We start from the raw sequence: 20164 nt of genomic DNA, 5'->3' as shown, positions 1-20164 counted from the left end.
AAAATTGCAAACGGGATTCAGCTGCTACTTCAGGAAGGCAAGGAAGTGTTGCTGGAGCATTGCTCACAGGAACAGGAAGCAGACAAGAAGCCAGAAAGTAGCAGACAGGAAGGAGCAAGTCCCTTCTTCCTTCTCCCGTCTTGCAACTTCTTTCTAGTGCTCTCTTTGGCAAAGCCTAACAGGGAACCAACTGGCAACACAAATATGAATACAATACGGGGATGAATATGGCATCATCATCCCTTATCTTCAGCCTAAAAAGGAAAACAGACCTGGAAACCAGAAAGCACAATGAGTATGTGTGATACCAGAAGACTGTGCAGGTTTAACGGGAGCACTGATTAGGAATAATTCTACTTAAAGGAGTGGACAGGAAGGACTTCCTAGATAATTCTTCGGCTGAGCCTTCAAAGGTGGGCTTTGTTGGCCAGGTAGACATGGTCACTGAAAAGAACATTCCACACGAGAGCAGCCTGAACAAAGGAATGGGATGCATTCAGAGATCACGAAAACAATTCATCCTGGCTGGACTGTGAGATAAGAAATGGGGGGTGTGATAAGAGATAAGGTTCATGAAGTAGATGGGTCAGATCATGAAGATTTTTCTATCCCAGCCGAATTATTTGAGCCTTCTTCTAGAAGCAGTGAAAGATTTAACCTATGCCAGTACCATTAACAGAATCGTGCTTATCAGAATTGGTTACTCTTGATTCATTAGGGAAAATAGGCTACAGGAGAGCAAAGGAGGCCAGTTAGGAGACTGTAATATTCCAGTTGTGCAATGGTGAGAACCTGATTAATGGCAGTAATAGGGATAGGGTGGTGGACACAGACAGGGAGAATACTAAGGGAGTGAAAATGAAAGAAGCAGGAATTGCAGTGAGGAAAAAACATAGGCATCTGGGTTATTGGATTAGGTCACTGGATAGATGGTGGTGTCATCCTCCAAGATGGGAGGCTAAAGAGATTGCTACAGGTGAGGGAAGAAATTAAAAAGATAATGTCATGATGTAAGCTCTGTACACATGGCTTTAATATTTCAAGTGATGAGAATATTATTATTTACAAGGTGGTTGAGTTGAACTCATCCTTAATAGGAGTCTACAGTCCAGATGACATCAACTGCTGCCTTCCTAAAGAGGTATTTCTCACTAAAAAGATGGAAATAGTTCAGTAATTCCAGTAAAGATCTCTGAGATCTTTGATACTTACAGAAGATGTGCTCATCATTTCCCATATTAAAATGTTTTCCCTCCTTTCCACGTGATGATGTTGAGACCTGTGTTGGCGATATGGCAGATGACCACAAAGATTGCCATGTTAATGGATTTGTCCTGGTGCTTAGTAACTAACTCCTTAATGTGATTTCTGACCTGAAATCTCCCCTTAAGTAGGTGTCCGGGAAATTATTTTTGTAATATTTTACTTTGTGCCTGAAGTGAATTCAAATCTCAGGTGATGATGTTATTGCTATTTTTAAATTGTTGGAAAGAATACCTGTTGGGTTTTAGTCAGTTACCGTCATGATTATGATTAGAGCCTATATTTTTCTTTTTTCCGTAACTTCTGTGTTGATATAGCAAATATACATAGATATAATAGAAAGCTAGCACTACAATAGAATTGCTCTTTTTGAGGATCTGTAGAAGACCTCCTTTTATTCATTCAAATTCTCTTCCTTTAATGCAGTATTATTGCTTGAAAGGGAGAGATGAGGAAATTCATGGGGTCTGTAGATGTCCCAGAAGCACCAGGGGGGCCATCTCATCTGTCTTTTCCCTCTTCCTTTCTGACTTCCCTTCACATACATTTTCATCCACTCACCCATTTGGGACTACTCTCTCTGCGAAGCCCAGCTCAGAATCACCTCTTTCTCCTCAGCTACCCACGCCCACAGCAATCCTCTAAGCTCCCACACCATTAGGACTATAATTCCTTTAACCCTTAAGTGTCAATATTGGGCAAGCTATAGCACCTTTCCATGTGCATAACCTGTCTTCCTAAGTAGAGTATAAATCTTAGGAGGACAGAGACTTTCTCATTTACCTCTTCATGTATTTAGTGCATACATTGCTTTAATGATAACCTTGACCTCTCTGTTATTCCAGGCTAAGCCCTAGAAGTCATCAGATATTTACTTCGTAGGTAATTTCTGTCCTTCCCACTATTTATACTCATGCTTCCTTGTAGCTCTTAGAGAATCTTGCCTCAGTACTCAGCTTGAGTAAGATGCTTTCTTTAATCACTCTGTTCATCTCATTTATTTCTCCCCATAGGTGAGACTCTTTTTAATTTGCACCATATTTATTAACTCTCTGTCTCCCAGTGATACAGCACGCACATCTCAAGGCTACACACAGCCTTGATAAATGGGATACATGAGTGCTCTCAGAAGGCAACGAGCTGCCATAAAAGTTAATATGTTTAGTTCATAACGAAAAAATCTTCCCCCACACAACGGTAGCTTTGAAATTGGCATATTCACTTTATGACCTTGTTTATTAACCAAAATGATGCTTTGCTTGATCTCTGAAATTTGTTTAGGGTCATTAGGAAAGGACTCCAGAGTGTCACTCACTGAAAATCGCTAGCCTTGTACACAAACCTTGGAAATAAAGACTAAGAAAAATGCTGTTTTTATTTCCTCTAGGGTGTAATTTCTACTCTCTACTCAGTTAGTATCTGACTATTTCTAAAGTAGTTTGCATTTGCAGATTTTCCAAGCCTCTCAGAAAGACTGTATTAGTTTATCACCCCTGCTTTGGAGAAGGGGGCACAATTACCGATGGTAGAGACTATTTGGGGACATAATGGTTCCTTTAAAAAGTCACCATCAGAACTGAGCTCCCATACTACACTACTGAACATTATTTTCCTTTTTAGGTAGTTCCCTCTGCCCTGAAAAATTAGAAGAGAAGTGTACTATCCTCCCTATCTTGTGAGTTGCTGACTGTCAAGAATGGAAAGAATTTGAAAAAGCAGCTGAGAAAATGTGAGAAAACCTGTTTTCTGATCACTATTTCTATATCCTCAGGTGCTTTATCTCTGTTACAGAATGGTGAATGGGAGAAATAGAATTTTTTGCTAATTCTTCCTTACATTGGCATGGCCACAAACCCCCTACTCAACACCACTTTGCTGTCACAAACATGATATCTTACCTTTGCTTCGAACCTTGGCTTTTAGCTAGATTTTTTCCCCCTCCACTTATATTTTAACTGAACATTGTCTATGTGCCAGAGGATGTGGTAGAAGATTATTTTCCAATAAGGATGTAAAATTGGCACCATTAACTATGTTAGTGATGCCTTCTGGGCTACACCAACACCATTATCAATTTGTAGCTATTCAATGATGAGGTTGAATTTGTTAAATCCCGGGGTGGTTTGAATTTCAGAGAAGGTTGATCAGTGGCTCGGTGTTGTCCTGGATGACCTGATTTTTCTGTCTTTCAAGGGGAAGCATCATCATAAGGCTGTCTTCCTTCATGGTGTCAACATGGCTGCAGCAGTTCCAAGCTTCAGGTCCACACAGCACACCAACCAGAAGAGAGTACTTTTCTATCCAAGCATTTTTAAAAAGGCTCTGTGGCCACGTCTGAGCTGACTGGGGTTAGGCTGATGGGCTGTGCTGATTGGCCTAAGCACATAAGAACCTCTCCCTGGTATTTTACCTGTCTATAGTACTCATTTCTTTTTTATTATATCCTGTCACCCCAGGCCGGTCTTTATCATAGCATGCCTGGTTACTTGAGAATTTCTCACCTAAACTCAGAGATGTCTCTTCTCCATTCAGTCTATATTCACTTATTTAGGTGTTGTTTGCATTTCTCTTCTATGTTATCCCCTTTTCATCTTTATTCTTCTTCGTTGACATGTCCTGAGATTCTATTTACATTTCACTATTCTTTCCAGTACAGATTAGACCTTCTCTCTCCTGCTGGGAGAATTATTCCTCCATCTCCTTTTTTTCTCAGCAAGTTTTCCTCAGCCACCTGCTAATTCCACCTTAGTACTCCCAAAACACACTCATCCACCTCTACTTACGCATCAAGATATAAAAATCTCATGCCAGAACACAGACAAATGGCACCAAGACTAGACATTCCGTATTATAGACTTAAATGTGAACTGTGTTTACACTTCAAAAATGGCTATGTTATGTTTCTTCCACTTTATTACCTTTGCACCTAAAATTTGACCAGCACTGGCTCAACATCTCTTTTCAACAAGTATGCAAATCAACAAAAACCCAGATGTTTGAATTTTGAATTCAGGAGCTTGAATGAAACCGCAAGTCTCACAGTGAAACCTAGTCAGTAAGAATAGAATGCAATGTGGGGTGTGTAAATTATCTTGGTATTCCAGTAGCCCTGAGGAGTTGAGTTGTTTATCTGATTCTCAAGATTGGGACCATCCCTCTCAGAGTCTTTGACTTCTGACGGACATTTTTGGTGGCCAGACATTTTTCAAAACTTATCATTATTATTATTACATAGGAAATGCTCCATCCGTATACTTTTCTGATTTTGGCTCACTTCAGTCAGTGAATTCTTCCCAAGAACACTTTCCCAATCATTCCAAAAGCAGTTCTCTGAAAAATCTATTTTAGAGACATAGTTAGAAATGATAGAAGTCAAGAACCTGTTAGAAAGAACAGATGGTTACATTCTGTGAGAAACAAATGTTTTAAAAACTTCTTCTATTCAAAGCATTAACCAACAGATACTGGCCCAACCCCTAGTTGTTGCTGGGACCTCTGTCATTTGGTTCTTTGCTAACATTGATATGAAAGATTTTGGTTCATTGTAAAAAAAAAATCTTTATTAATCCATTAAGATACAATGTTGTCAAACAGGGGCTTGAATGGATGTATGAATGGACAGACAGTTGGATGGACATGCCATAAAGCAAATAACCTAAAATATTAATGGTAGAATCTAGGTGGTGTGTTTATGGGTGCTCACTGTCTGATTCTTTTAATTTTTCTATATGTTTGAAATTTTAAAAAATGTAACGATGGAGAAAAAACAGGATGCTCACCAATGAGATGATTCAGATTAGCACATTAGTATGGACAGACCATAGAAAGATGCCTATAAGCAATGGGGAGAAATCTATATAAACACAGGCATTATGGGGAAAGGTTGGCAGTCACTGGGCAGAATAAGAGGGAGGTTAACATCAGATAGTTCCTGTCTACTATCAGGAGGTAGACAATAGAAACAGCCAGTGGAGGATAAATTCTATTCAATATCATTTCTTATACTACTATTAAATGCCCCTTTTCTGAATGTTTCAACAAAAGGGAAGAGAAAGCCCTGACTCCTATGTCAGGTGCTTTGCCTAAACTATCTCCTTTACTTTTTGTAGCATTCATAAAACCACGTTTTATAGTGTTTGTTTCCTTTTTGCCTTTACAGCATCCCTTACCCCATTTTCAGGTAAAATCACACCAGTTTTCCTTGGGAGATGAACTCTCCATCACTGAATGAATACTTGATGACCTACCCTACTGAATTAAAGGTATGGAAAGTAACATGAGCCAGACCAGGTAGGCACCCTCTCCTGGGAATCTGAGTCTTGAGCAGTCAGCCACGGATGGAAGATGGTTGGAACTGACAACATGGAAGCCTTGAAGAATGCATTCATTAGTTGTTACTATCTCCACAACTCCCTGGAATCCGGTCATTTTGATTGGCTCGTGTTGCTTCTGTTGCTTGCAAAAAAGAGCTCTAACTAGCTGAGGCAAGGCAGTTCCCATTTCAGAAATAAGGAAACCTAAGCTCAGAGGGATTAAGTGTTTTGGCTCAGATCATCATTTGATATTTGTCACCAAGTGTCTTTGATTTCAAAACCTGTCTTCTATACTTATTCTACCATGCTTTCTCAAATGCTGCAGACTGGATTCAAATCTTGTCTAGCTAGGTAAGTTTGGGAAAGCTGTGTACCAATTTCTAAATGCCAATTTCCTGATCTCTAAAACAGAGTAACTATAGCCATGCATACCATAAAGTTATGGTAAGGATAAAATAAGTAATTTGTGTGAGCAGTTTGGGCACAGTGCCTGGAACATAATAAGTGATTAGTAAATGTTAGTTGCTCTGATGGTGATGGCAATGATGATGATGGTATCAGTGAGAGCTCCAGCAAGAAAAAGGGGATATTTGAAGAGATTAATAAAGGGACTACTTAGAAAAGTAAAGGCAAGGTTAAGGAAACCCAGAAAGGGTTAGGTGAAGGACCCCAGGAAACTGTAGAAACAACAGCAAGATGTAGACCCAGGCTGCCCAGCATGGGCTGGGATCTCTAGCTATGTTTCGAAAATAGTGGCTGTGGCAAATGTAGTCAACTGTAGCCCTGCAAGGAGGGAGGCAGGAAAGTAAATCCCCTGCCCTTTCTCTCCCAGCTCATCCTCTAATCTTCTGCCAGTGCCTTAAATTGGCCAAACCTAGCCAGAAGCCAGAGGACAAGGAAGCCTGGTTGATGTTGTCTATAAAGACCAGCTTCTCAGGACACAAAGCAGGGTGGAAAAAAATGGAAACACACTTTCACCTTAAGCCACACTTTGCCTCAGCATCCTTTCATCTGAGTAAAAAAAAAAAAACCTTACATCCTCAATACAGAGGACCCACAGCTACCATTCATTGTAGGAGATATGAATTCAGCCAAAATCCCACCTAAATGTCAGATGTCAGCCATTACCAGTGCCTTTTATATAAGGTTTCAGAGAAATAAAGGGGAAAAAATGACTAACATAAAACAGTTGCACAGTGCTGTTTCTGAGGCTAATGTGAGGACTAAGTTGAGAGGCATGGCTTCTTTCATCTACCACCAATTCTCTGTTCTCCGACCCCTAAACTGGATTGGGGTGCTTATATGCAAGAAAGTTTTAAGACAATTTGGGGGTTCAGAGTTCTTTGTCTTTTCTGCATCTGCCCAAATACTCCCAGCCCATGTCTCAAAGGTAGGCATTATTTTTTAAAATTTTTATTTATTTTTGAAGGAGAGAGAGAGTGAGTGAGCAGAGGAGGGGCAAAAAGAGAAGGAGACACATAATTTGAATTGGGCTCCAGGCTCTGAGCTGTCAGCACAGAGCCTGACGCAGGGCTTGAACTCATGAACGGTGAGATCATGACCTCAGCCAAAGTCGGATGCCAACAGAGCCACCCAGGTGCCCCTAGGCATTGTTTAAAGCTGCCAGAGAGGTTTTTTAACTTTCTACTTATACCCTGACTGTATCTCCAAAGCTTTAAATCAGTACTTTTATCTGTGTACATTATTTAGGACTGACAGAAAAAGCCAACTCACCCCACTGTCTTGACAATTACCATTGTCATCATAGCACCTAAGGACCACAGCTAAATGATTTTTTAATACCTTGCCCTTCACCTGCATGGCATCCCAGTCTCTGTTACTAGTAATAATTTTAATAATATACTATGGATTATACATATTCCATTTTCTTACATCAAGAAAGTTCTATGTTCTGGGGTACCTGGGTGGCTCAGTAGGTTAAGTCTCAGACTCTTGGTTTCTACTCAGGTCATGAATTCATGGTCTGTGGGTTCGAGCCCCACATCTGGTTCTGCAGCTGACAGCATGGAACCTGCTTGGGATTCTCTCTCTCTTTCTCTCTCTTCTCTGTGCCCCCCCCCCCCCGACTTGCACTGTCTCTGTCTCTCTCAAAATAAATAAATAAACTTAAAAAGAAAAGAAGAAAGTTCTATGTTCTCATCGAATGTGTTAGCAACCTGTATCAGTTTCCTATTGCTACTATAATAAATTACCATGAACTTATTGACTTAAAACAACACATATTTATTATCTTACAACTCTGTAGGTCAAAACTCTGAGACGGGTCTCACTGGGCTAAAACCAAGGTATCAGCAGGACTGTATTCTTGCTGAAGACTCTAGGGAAGCATCTCTTTCCATGACTTTTCCATTTCTAGGGACTGGCTGCATTTCATGGCTCATGACGCCCTTCCATGTCCAAAGTCAGAAACAGCTGGTCAGTCTTTCTTACCTCACACCAGTCTGGCACTGATTCCTTTTCTGCCTTCCTCTCCCACTTTCAGGATCCTTGTGATTACATTGGGCCCACCCAGGATAATCTTCCTATCTTGAGGTCAACTGATAGGCAACCTTAATTCTATCTGCCACCTTAACTGTTCTTTACCACCTAACATGTTCACAGATCCCAGGGATTAAGATGTGGACATTTTGGGGAGGGCGTCCTTCTGTCTTCCACACGATACAATCCCAATGTACAGTTTGGGAGATATATTTCTTGAGGCCATTCATAGTGGGATCACTGCATCAGTCTGGGTCCTGTCAGAAAAGAAATAGCACATTTAAAAGTGATGATTGGAGGGGCGCCTGGGTGGCGCAGTCGGTTAAGCGTCCGACTTCAGCCAGGTCACGATCTCGCGGTCCGTGAGTTTGAGCCCCACGTCAGGCTCTGGGCTGATGGCTCAGAGCCTGGAGCCTGTTTCCGATTCTGTGTCTCCCTCTCTCTCTGCCCCTCCCCCGTTCCTGCTCTGTCTCTCTCTGTCCCAAAAATAAATAAACGTTGAAAAAAAAAAAATTAAAAGTGATGATTGGAGGCACCGGGGTGGCTCAGTCGGTTAAACATGTTCAGGTCATGATCTCACAGTTCATGGGCTCGAGCCACACGTCAGATTCTGTGCTGACAGCTAGGAGCCTGGAGCCTGCTTCCAATTCTGTCTCTCCCTCTCTCTCTGCCACTCTCCCACTCATGCTCTGTCTCTTCCTCTCTCTCCCTCTTTCTCTCTCTCTCTCTCTCAAAAATAAATAAACATTAAAAATTTTTTTTAAAAAAACAAAAGCCATGATTGGAAAATAGTTAATGAAGAGGCAATTTGCAAAGATGTGGGCAGGGTTAAAGGAAATCAACAAGGGATAATAAAGCTCCCTAAGTACAATAATAGCAGAAAGGGACAAAGATTGGAGGAAGCAGTTACCAAAGCCAGGTAAGGGCTATGGTCTTAGGTAGAAAAACACAGCCAGTGCCAAGTCATGGCCCAGGAGGGAAGGAGCCAGGGGAATAAATACCCTAATCTCTCTTTGCTTCCACCCTTTGATCTCCTCCCAGAACTGTCCATGGACTAAACCTGCCCAATCCGGAAGGCAAGGGAGCGAGGCTATGTGGCCAATAAAAGTCAGTAACTCAGGACACAAAGCAGGTGGAGAAAGGTAAAGGACTGGTCTGTTGGGGCAGACTCTACACACATACTATTTAGTTAAATAATTCTTACTGGAGGAGAAGTGGAATCTACCACCCAGCAGGACATTCGTATTTTAAAGTAGCCAGTTTAGCCCAAATTAATCCCAAATCCCAAGTGGAATTTATGGGGAAATTTTTTTGAGCTGCAAGGCCTAAAGGAAGTCCTATGTGTGAAATTGCACTGTAGGACGTATATATTATACAACTAATAAAAATAAAGAGGTACCATATATACACAGAACTATATGGAACAGGGAGGATTTCATTGGGTCACAGTGATGAAGCACTGATCCAAAGGGTTTAGCCATGAAGGAATCATAACTTTCCTATCATTTCATCAGGACTTTATGGGTAAACATAGAGGTGGTCGTCATCACATCCTGGACAAAATGTTAGTGTGGCAGGGTATGTGGTTTATATACCGCTTTTCATCTTACCAGTGGTTACCCAGATGCCATTTTTGCAATAACTCCAATGAAGGTATAGGTCCAAAAGTAGGGAAAGCAAAGAAACCATTATATGTGTGTCAGTCACTCACATGCTATGCTCATGAAAAAAATTACAAACTAAACAAATAAAAACCACCAGCTTGGCTGAATACTGGCTCAGGGGAAAGAGTTTTCCTCACAGTGGAGAAATTTCTAGTGAAGGAGGGAGACACAGTTGTAGAGGAAAGTACATTTTAGCAAATGGGAAAATCTTCCAAGGAAAACTCAATGCAGAAGAAGTTCTTTTTCCTTCCTCAAAACACAGAGGGCTATAAATTCCTGCCTCCAAAATGTCTGGAAGGAAAGGACCTCACAGAGAGCAGTTGCTCTCTTTTTCAAAGTGAAGTTCAGGAAGAACGGCACATCCAAGGCCCTGCATTACATTGTCTATGGAATAATTTCATTGGTAAAGAAATAGTGAGAGCATTTAGACATACAGCAGCTGAAGTCTGGATAATTGAGGTCAAGGTAATCTTCACTTGATTTTTTTTTTAAAAAAGGTTGAGAACAATACATGCTTCTTATTCTGAAACATTTAAGCAGTACAGAATAATATAAAGTGAAAAGCAAAAGTTTTCCCTTTCTTTCTCCCTCTCTTGACTTCCCTCCTTCTTTCCCTTTCTCCCCTCCACCTCGAGATCTCGAGATCTCGAGATGTGTGTGTGTGTGTGTGTGTGTGTGTGTATCCATCTGTCTTTCTCCAGCCACTTATACACACATTTTGGGGGACAGCTAGCAGTCTGTCAAACACACTTTAACAAAGAAGGAATTTACAGAAGGCTATTGGGTAGCTCACAGGATTATCAGGAGGGCTTGAAAACCAGGAACAGAAAAGCAGGCAAACACCTAAGGGTTCCCAGACAGCTGTGGGCACAACCAAGTCCAGAAAGGGCCCATGTACTGTCAGCGCCACCCCGGCGCGTGTTGCAAATACGTCTGAAGGGGCCATCACTGGACACTGAACTGCTCTCGTTGCATTTTCCAGTCCTCTACTGTTGTACAAATGGTCACTACTCTTTCTCCATCTTCACATCACAACCTTCCTGTCTGCAGTCTCGGGTAAGAGAGTTGGATTGACGAGACTCAATCCGATTGGCTGAGGCACAGCTTCCAGAGGGTAAGGATAGAGAATGGTTAACTAGGGTGCGTGGCAGGAAGGTGCCACCTGCCAAGAGTCACACAGTAGAAATCTCAAATTGGAAGAAAGTTTGGATGCTGAGAAGCCCAAGACAGACAAACCCCTATTATACAGACTCTGGCCTTTTAGTGGGCAAGTTGTCTGTCAAGAGACTCAGCTCAAATCTTCCCAGGCAGCAACCCCAAAAGAAAGAGAACATCTCTCTTACAATATCCATGTGTTAAACTCAGGAAATATTCTGACACTGTTTGGGTGCTCATTCCTGCACCAGCCACTGGAGTCCTTGGAGTGGAATATTTTGATAGGCTCAGCTTGGACAAGCATGCCCACATCTGTGACTGGGAGTGGTTAGGTAGGCACCACAATTGAAAACCACTCATAACCCAGGAAGCGAGTAGAAGATGGTTGTTCCAAGGAAGATACACTGAAGATAGAAACATAATGTACATTTTAGGAGGTCTCGTGATCATTTAGTCCATAATTTGACTCTCATTTCTTTATGTTAAAGATTGTATTTATTTATTAGAGAGAGAGAGCAAGAATGGGGAAGAGGGGCAGAGGGAGAGGGCAAGATAATCGTAAGCAGGGGGGCACCTGGGTGGCTCAGCTGGTTGAGCGTCCAACTTTGGCTCAGGGCATGATCTCACAGCTCGTGAGTTCGAGCCCCGCGTCGGGCTCTGTGCTGACAGCTCAGAGCCTGGAGCCTGCTTCGGATTCTGTGTCTCCCTCTCTCTCTGCCCCTAACCCAGTCATATTCTGTCTCTGTCTCTCTCAAAAATAAATACACATTAAAAAAAATTTTTTTAATCTAATCTCAAGCAGGATCCACACCCAGTACAGAGCCCGATGAGGGGCTTGATCTTAGTATAGTGAGATCATGACCTGAGCTGAAAGCAAGAGTCCAACATTTAATTTAATTTAATTTCACCACCCAGGCACCCCTCTCATTTCTTTTTTTGAATTTAGTTATTATATCTTCCTTTTTCAGTCACCTGAATATCACCATAAAATCTCAGATGTTGTTATTAATGGATCTCAGATTTCATCAGGTAGCTCCTTAAAACTATAAATAAGACTTGAGCCATGACAGAATAGCCGGTGTGGGATTAGCCCTCCTTCCACAAACAACTAAAACTGTACAAAATGTATAAGGCAACTGTTGTCAAGCTTTGAGCAACAGGCAGCACAAGTCTATAGTCCTTGAGACCAGGAAAAATTCACAAGGTGATCCCTATGATTGCCATCTCTCTCTGCCTGGAGACAACTTCAGAGTTTGGAGATGCTGAACTAGTTAGGATCTTTAAGACAAAGCAAGACACTAGGTAGGGAGGAGTTACACAGAAGTGAGACTCAAAAATCTTGACCTTGGCTAAGGGCTAGGCTGTGCATGTTCTAAGTTTACCGGAGAGTGGCTTCTATGTGAGTGGGACAAAAGGATCTGAGAGATGAAGCTGGGAAATGTTGGTGTGCCAGCCCAGCCAGAGAGTAGAGACCTCATTAACACCCTGGGTATCCAGCCAAGACACCAGAAACACCATGCTTTAGTACTAAGGATCATGATCTAGCAAGGCCTACAATAGACTCAGTAACAAGACCTAAAAACAAGACTTCTGATTGGTAGAGCCATCAGAGTTTGGAAGCTGACTCTACCCAGTTTACAGAGTCTTAGAAAACACCAGCACCTTCCACATATCTACCATAAGAAAGCATAAAACATGTTTATGTAGATTTAAGGTGCTCAGCAAGCAATTGAATTGCCTCCTGGAACAAAAATCAGAGGAAGATTGTAGAAAATAAAAATTGACTACAAGATGGTCCAAAGATTTGATTTGCAAACAAAGATTTAATGCAGCAACCATAAATATTTTTAAAGATTTAAAATACAATGTGGTCTCAGTGAGCTATCAGATAGGGAATCTCAACAGAGGAGTGAAAACTATTTTTTAAAAAACATAAGAATTCTAGAACTACAATGTACAACAACTTAAATGAAAAGTTCACTGGAAAGGATTCATACCTGAATGGAGATGACAGGAGAAATAATCAGTGAACTTGAAGACAAATTAATAGAAATTATCACTTAAGAACATTAAATAAAAATATTTCTAAAAATGGGATCTCAGGGATGTGTAGGATAATAGAAAACAGTCTGACATCTATGTAATTGAAATGCCAGAAAGAAAAGAAAGTGAAGAAGGTACATAAAAAATTTCTGTAAAAGTAATGGTTCACATTTTCTTAGATTTGATGATTAACTGACTTACAAATCCCAGAAGCATAGTCTGTTCCAAGCAGGATTCTGATTACTAAGCAGGTAAGAAAACCACACGTAGACACACAGTCAAACTACTGGGTTTGATGTGTGAAAAGATGAATCTAATGTATAGTGTCAGACAACAGACCAGTGCTTCCCTGGGTCTGGGAGTGGAGGGAAAAGGTTGACTAGAAGGAACCATCAGAGAACTTTTGGAATGATGTTCTATGCGTTGACCATGAAGGTGGCTGGCTGATGGCTGTAAGCGTTTGTGAAAACTCATCATGCTGTATTCTTAAAGTATGAACATCTTATTGCATGTAAATCATTTCTAAATAAAGTTGACTTAAAAAACTAGAAGTAATACTTAGTCAAGATAACACTTCAAACATCTGGATTTATTTTCTGTCTTATTTTCGTGCCATTAGTCTATTTTTATTCAGAGAAATCTGATTTTTGTTCCTTCCTGCAAAAGAATAAACTGGCCCACAAGTGAAAATTTTAAACACAAATGACATGTTGTTTGCCTTTTTCCCCACTTAATAACAGACTTCTGCCTAATCAAATTCACTTACACAAAATATACCCAACTACAGGGGCACCTGGGAGGGTCAGTCCATTAAGTGTCCTACTCTTGGTTTTAACTCAGGTCATGATCTCATGGTTGCTGAGTTTGAGCCCCACACAGGGCTCTGTGCTGACAGTGTGGAGCCTGCTTGGGATTCTCTGTCTCCCCCTCTCTCTCCCCCTCCACTGCTCATGCTCACTTGCTCTCTCTCTCTTTCAAAATAAATAAAGAAAAAACCCAACTACACATCTTCTTCCACTCAACATTTAATCTCTTTAAAAAATTTTTTTAATGCTTATTTATTTTTGAAGGAGAGAGAGAGACAGAGCACAAGCAGGGGAGGGGCAGAGAGAGGAACACACAGAATCTGAAGCAGGCTCCAGGTTCTGAGCTGTCAGCACAGAGCCCGACGCGGGGCTCAAACTCACAAACCATGAGATCGTGACCTGAGCCAAAGTCGGACACTTAACCTACTGAGCCACCCAGGCGTCCTGATATTTAATCTCTTAATAGAATAGCACTGTTTTTGCATCTACTCATTGGATACTACATATTACTGTTACTATATGTTAAAATGTAGATTATCCAAACTTTTGCTGTTTAAATATTCATACATTATAAATGAATATGAAAGTGCTGTTAAAACCAACATGTTGTGTTTATAATTTGCCATTTAATTTCTTGCTTAATTATTTAAAAAATTAAAACTTCAATATTTTGGAAGTGATGCAAAATTTCAACTTATGTTTTAAAAGTGTTCTGAGAATTTTATCCAATACAGACAGATTTTAGGTTTCTATGGGAGTAAAATGCTTTAAATTACTTAATGGATCTGATTATTCAGAATTAGTCCTTCCCTTCCAAAGAAATGTTTTAGTTGTAAATGAAGACAGATTCTAGTTGAGGTATTGTGATGTAAAATGCTAGAAAAAAGCAGAAGGGATATACTCTCAGTGCACAAGACAATAGTAGCAATAAAGCCTGTGAAGTTATTTTGGTCAATTTTACTACATACATTTTTAAAATATTGTTTTAAGTTTATTTATTTATTTTGAAAGAGAGAGAGAGAGAGAGCATGAGTGGGGTAGGGGCAGAGAGAGAGGGGGAGACAGAATCCCAAGCAGGCTCCACACTGTCAGCACAGAGCCTAATGTGGGGCTGAAACTCATGAACCATGAGGTCATGACCAGAGCCAAAATCAAGGGTCAGACACTTAACCAACTGAGCCACCCAGGAGCCCCAGTTAAAAAAAAAAAAAAATTAAAGGATGAGCCTATAGGGGTAAAACAAGATGATATAAACAGAGAAGAATAGTATATTTGTTAAAGTATCACTGAGGTAAAGAGCTTTTTAGATTAATGAAGAGAAACCCAAACCATAAGCTTACAGTAGACCACCGTCTAGAATCTGGAACTGGCACAAAGGCTTTAAATCCTGGTCCCATTACTTAACACCTATTTGATTCCCCTAAGGCTCAGTTGTATGTTTGAAAAACAGCTGTAATAATGGTCCTTGCCTCCCAGGATCGTTGTGAAAATTAAATGATAATACATGCAAATTTCCTAACATGGCAGGAGGCACATAGACATGCCCCTCAACAGCGACTAAAAGAGAATGACCAGTGTCCTCTGTCACGGATTAAATCTTGGTAGCAGGTGTGGCAAAAGATTCTCTTTCTGGCTCTTAACAAAGTTGTAAAAGCCAACATATAAGGAAAGGCTCTCTGTCGTCGTGCTAGTCATACTTCAAGTGGCTCAAATGCCCCAGAGGGAAGCTTATACTCTACATGTTCTGGGATCTAACCCTTTATGCTGTTAGAAGGATGTTGGAGGCAAGGTGACCTTCTGAATAACAGAGAAGCTGTTCTCATGTGCTATGATGATGATGTTAGCAATGACAGCCATTTCCCTAACCAAGTTGACTACTGACCCAAAAATGAGATTAAAAACTACACATTTTTTTTCCTGAGCCCTGAAAAGCCCAAAGAGAGAACTAAATAAGAAACAGGCTTGAGATCTGGATGATATCCAGGTCAGTGGCTATAGGATATTCTTCTAATTGTTTTGTCACTACAAATTTAATGCCCGCAATATGCCAATGCCTGCACATTTTTATTTATGACATGATATAATAATTTAATTACGGCAGGCAGTTCAAAATGGTGACTATTTGTGTCTCCTTAAGAAATGTGCCAATTTCTTATTCAGTCTGGAATATTGTTGGGGGTGGGGGAAGGTGGGGCAGAGGGACAGACAGAGGGAGGGGAAGAAGTGGACATATGAGCTACATAATCTTCTGCCCACTGAAGGGACAAAAAACCTAAAGGGTTTAAAATCTACATGATACAATATTGCTATGGCAACCACTATTGCCTTAAACAAGGTAAGATTTAAGTGTTGGGGCTCCTGGGTGGCTCAGTCGGTTAAGCCTCCGACTTTGGCTCAGGTCATGATCTCATAGTTCATGGGTTCGAGCCCTGTGTCGGGCTCTGTGCTGACAACTTGAAGCCTGGAGCCTGCTTCGGATTCTCTGTCTCCCTCTCTCTCTGCCCCTCCCCAGCTCATGCTCTGTCTCTCTCTCTCCCTCAAAAATAAACAAAAAATAAAATAAATAAAAAATAAATAAATAAAATAAATAAATAATAAATAAAAAAATCTAAGATTTAAGTGTTTTGTTTTTAATTTCAGTTTTTATCAAAATAATGATTGTGTGTGGTAAAAATCAAATAATAAAGAATTCATAAAGCTTGGTATTTCCCCAACTACCTCTTGATATATTTTCATCTCTTTGTATTGTTTCTCTTTTCAACTCTTTAGTTATTTCCACAAGTGTAGGTACTATAATTATAACGCTGTAGTCTTATTATCATTTATAATTATGATCAATTAATGCATAAGAAATGAAAATTTACCTCGCATTAACATCCCCTTTTGCATCCTCTTCCCAATATTTAGCATTCATACGACTTTTAATTCTTCCATTGGTTACTTTTGTAACATGAAATAATATGATTGAACTATTTGTTTCCATTGATTTTCTACTGAGTCATTCCAACTTGGAAAACTGCCTTACCCTTCCTTTCCATATCTCCCCTACCCCCACTGCCATCTATCAGCTCTATATTATTTTACATCATCCAATATTTATTCATAATTACATTTTGTCTTGAGATTTCACCAATATTCCTGCTTTGTTTGTGGATTGACTCTGAAATTTAAAAATGAATAAACAGTGTTTGCGTTAGTATAACAATGAAACTACTGTCTACTGCTTTGCAAAGCAGTGTATTAGGGTTACTTTTCATTTTCTCTAGGCTTTAGAGTGCCAGGGTTGGGCCACTTTAAAGAAGCTCTTTCTAGCGTCAAAGCCAAATAGATTTCCCTTTTTCCATTATGTCATTTGCCTAAATTGACACCACATTTTGGATTGCCTCTTATTGCACAGCACTTTTCTTATAGTCTTTGTTTTTCTCAGAGTCTTTTTTGCCCTTACTTATTTGATTAGAGGTTGGCATTTCAAACTTTTATTAATATTCTCAATTAATGCCATTTTTAATCACATATTTTATTCCACAGAGATTTCCCTCCTGGTCCCATCTGGCGTCTTGCTCCAGTGGGGACTGGGGCTCTAGAGTTGCTGCAAATGTCACCCTGAAAATTCCCATCATTGTTTTAACTTGGTTGGATAGACTGTTTCTCGAATCCTATGTCTTCCTTTTTTTTTTTTTTTTTTTAAGTTTTATTTGTTTGAGAGACAGAGTGAGTGTGCATGGGAGGGGCAGAAAGAGACAGAGAGAAGGAAACTGAGAATCCCAGGCAAGCTCGGTGCTGTGAGCCCAGAGCCCGATGCAAGCTTCAAACTCACAAACCATGAGATCATGACCTGAGCTGAAACCAAGAGTCAAATGCTCAACCGAGGCATCCCTCCTTTTTCTTTTTTATCCCAATTATGTAGAGTAGTACATCCTCCAGGAATTAAGACAAATTGTTTGCAAATTACATTTTCTGAGTGCTTTCATGCTGAAATCTTGTCTCATTATTGGCCAGAGTCTGGGGATATAAATAATTTTCTTTAACATCTTTAAAGTACTGTATCTTTTGTTTTCAGGCCTCCAGACTTACTCTTTAGAAGTCTGGTGACAATCCGATTCCCCTTCCCTTGCATGTGAACTGTTGTATCTCTCTGAAAGCTTTGGGGGATGTTCTCTTTTTAGTGTTCGGTGATTTTATGAAGATGTATCCAGGTGTGGGTCTTTTTTAAATTCATTGTGGGGAAGGCTCTACCTAGTTTTCAGTTCTAGGAACTTCTCTTTGTAATATAATTTTCTTTCTTATCTCCCTCCCTTTTTTCTGAAGCCTTAATTAATAAAAAAATGGCTTTCCTGGATTACTATTTGAATGCCTCATTTTACAATTTTATGTATTTTATATTTTCAATCTGTTTGACCTATTCTACATTTTGAGAGGTTTTCTCAACCTTAATTTTCAATCTTTCAATTGAATGTCTAGTTTCAGTCATCATTCAGCCCCAGGGAGCTCTTTATTCTTCTCCGATTGTTCCATTTTGGAGCCCACGGATGGCAGCTGTGGAGGTGTACCTTTCAAATCTCCCTCTGGGAAGAACCTGCTAGAAGTGGTGTGGTTGACTGAGCGCCTACAGGTGCAGATCTCTGGAATCCACCGCAGCATCCACCCCGAGCCTTCACTCACTGGAAGCTCGCAGGCAATGACTGAGCATGGTGGGGACCCCAGAGCCTTTCCACCAATAACCCAGGGGGCTGGCTGAGACATTCTCAGATGGCCCGCAGTCTGAAGCTCTTCCCCTCCCCTTTGAAAGCTGTTAGACCTGCATCACAGACTGAAGGCTCCCCACTCCTCCTGTCCCCTCGGGCCTTTATCTTTCACAGCCGTTAACCCCCATATATCTCTCATACTGGTTACTTTATCTTGGCTTTTGCTTCCCAGAGGACTAGAACTGACAGGGCATCCCATCCTTTCTTTATGAATATACTATCTTCTCACACCTCTTTCAACATATTTAGCTTATTCTTATAACACCCAACACACGTAACAGGATGCGCTTTACCTCATATAGTGACCTGGTAAGGTCAAATCACATTGCAGTAAACTGAAATTCATTAGGGAAAAAAAAATGCCATCAACACATCAAAAAAAGGAAGGAAGGAAGCTAGATGCACCCCTCCCCCACCATGTTTCCAGAGGAGGCAAAATCTTTAATAATTCTAATAGTTGAAATAACATAGCAAAATATGTGAAAGCATGATCCTGTTCCACCTGCCATTACATAAAAATTTCAGACTTTGTGGCAAGATATGCTATTACCTCATTCAAATAATCAGTAGCAGGGATCGCGCAGGGCCTTGTACTTCTAGTTATCCTCATACTTGTCCAGCCTTGTCTTGCTACTGGATTTTTGGATTGTTGAGGGCAAGGGGCCATATCAGGCACTGAAGAAGTGCCTGGTAATAATAACAGTAAGAACAGGTGCTGATTATTGTATGCTAACTATATGCCAGATAAGCTGGTAAACACTTTATGTGCATTGTTTTCTTTAATCCATGCAAACAATCCAGTTTTACAGATGGAAACACTGAATCTCCAAAAGGCGGTGAAAGTAGCCCACGGTCCCACCTTAGGAGGTTAGAAGGAGGCACACACCTGCCTGCCCCCGGAATGGACACTCTCCGTCGCACCCAGACACTGCCTCCACCGACGCGGAACACATACAGGACCCGCAGTAGTTTCGGTTACATATAAGGTAGGTTATAAAAACGTCATTTAGTGCCCTGTAATATGCATTCTATAGCCTTGTGATGGGGAATGAATGTGCAGAGCCAAGGAAGTCGTGTACATTTTGAAATGATCTTCCTGGGAAGAAGCACACCGTTTGTCAATATCAAATCTTATCTCGTTTGAAGTTCCCAGACTCTCTGGAGCTCTAATAAGAAGTAGCTTGCTAATCTTTGAAATACAAATGCTGATCAGCAGACAGAGTTGGTTTTTTTTTTTTTTTTCCCTCTTCTGTCGTTTAGGGCCTCTGTGGGAGGGAAGATCATGTTAACATATGCATGCTTACTCTCTTACAGAAAACCATCTCTTTATTTACCTGAGCTTCTCCTCATGTCCCTGGACAAGTAATTAAACCAAATCATTGACCTCTTCTGGAGCAGCTTATGAGTCATTTTTTGCTAAGTGAAAGAAAAGGTGTTTGGAAAAAGAAAATGCCATTGGTTCAGAATCAGAATAAGTAAGTTTATACAGAAAACATGCACAGGAGACTTGGCAGCATCTTTTGGGGCCTATTTTTTCCCCTAATATTCAGAAACATGAACTTTCATAACAACAAATGTCATCCTTTCTGTTCTTGGAATCCCTTTATGCGTTGCACGTAGCTCATGAGGGATTGCGTGTCATGACAATTACAACATTGCATTCAGCTGTTTATTAG

General features: G+C 40.5%; 1 long non-coding RNA gene across 1 annotated transcript; it reads left to right on the top strand.

Annotated features, from left to right (window-relative positions):
• Positions 1-2795: 2795 nt before the first annotated feature.
• On the top strand, positions 2796-19885 carry LOC122475776. The gene is made up of 3 exons (XR_006295304.1): positions 2796-2992; positions 5423-5553; positions 19290-19885. It is a non-coding gene; the product is annotated as an uncharacterized LOC122475776 (long non-coding RNA).
• Positions 19886-20164: the final 279 nt, after the last annotated feature.

This window comes from Prionailurus bengalensis, chromosome E4 (genome assembly GCF_016509475.1).
Source record: "Prionailurus bengalensis isolate Pbe53 chromosome E4, Fcat_Pben_1.1_paternal_pri, whole genome shotgun sequence".
In the NCBI taxonomy this organism is placed as follows: domain Eukaryota; kingdom Metazoa; phylum Chordata; class Mammalia; order Carnivora; family Felidae; genus Prionailurus; species Prionailurus bengalensis.
The sequence above is the reverse complement of the archived record's forward strand: the minus strand, read 5'-3'. Positions and strand labels throughout refer to the sequence as shown.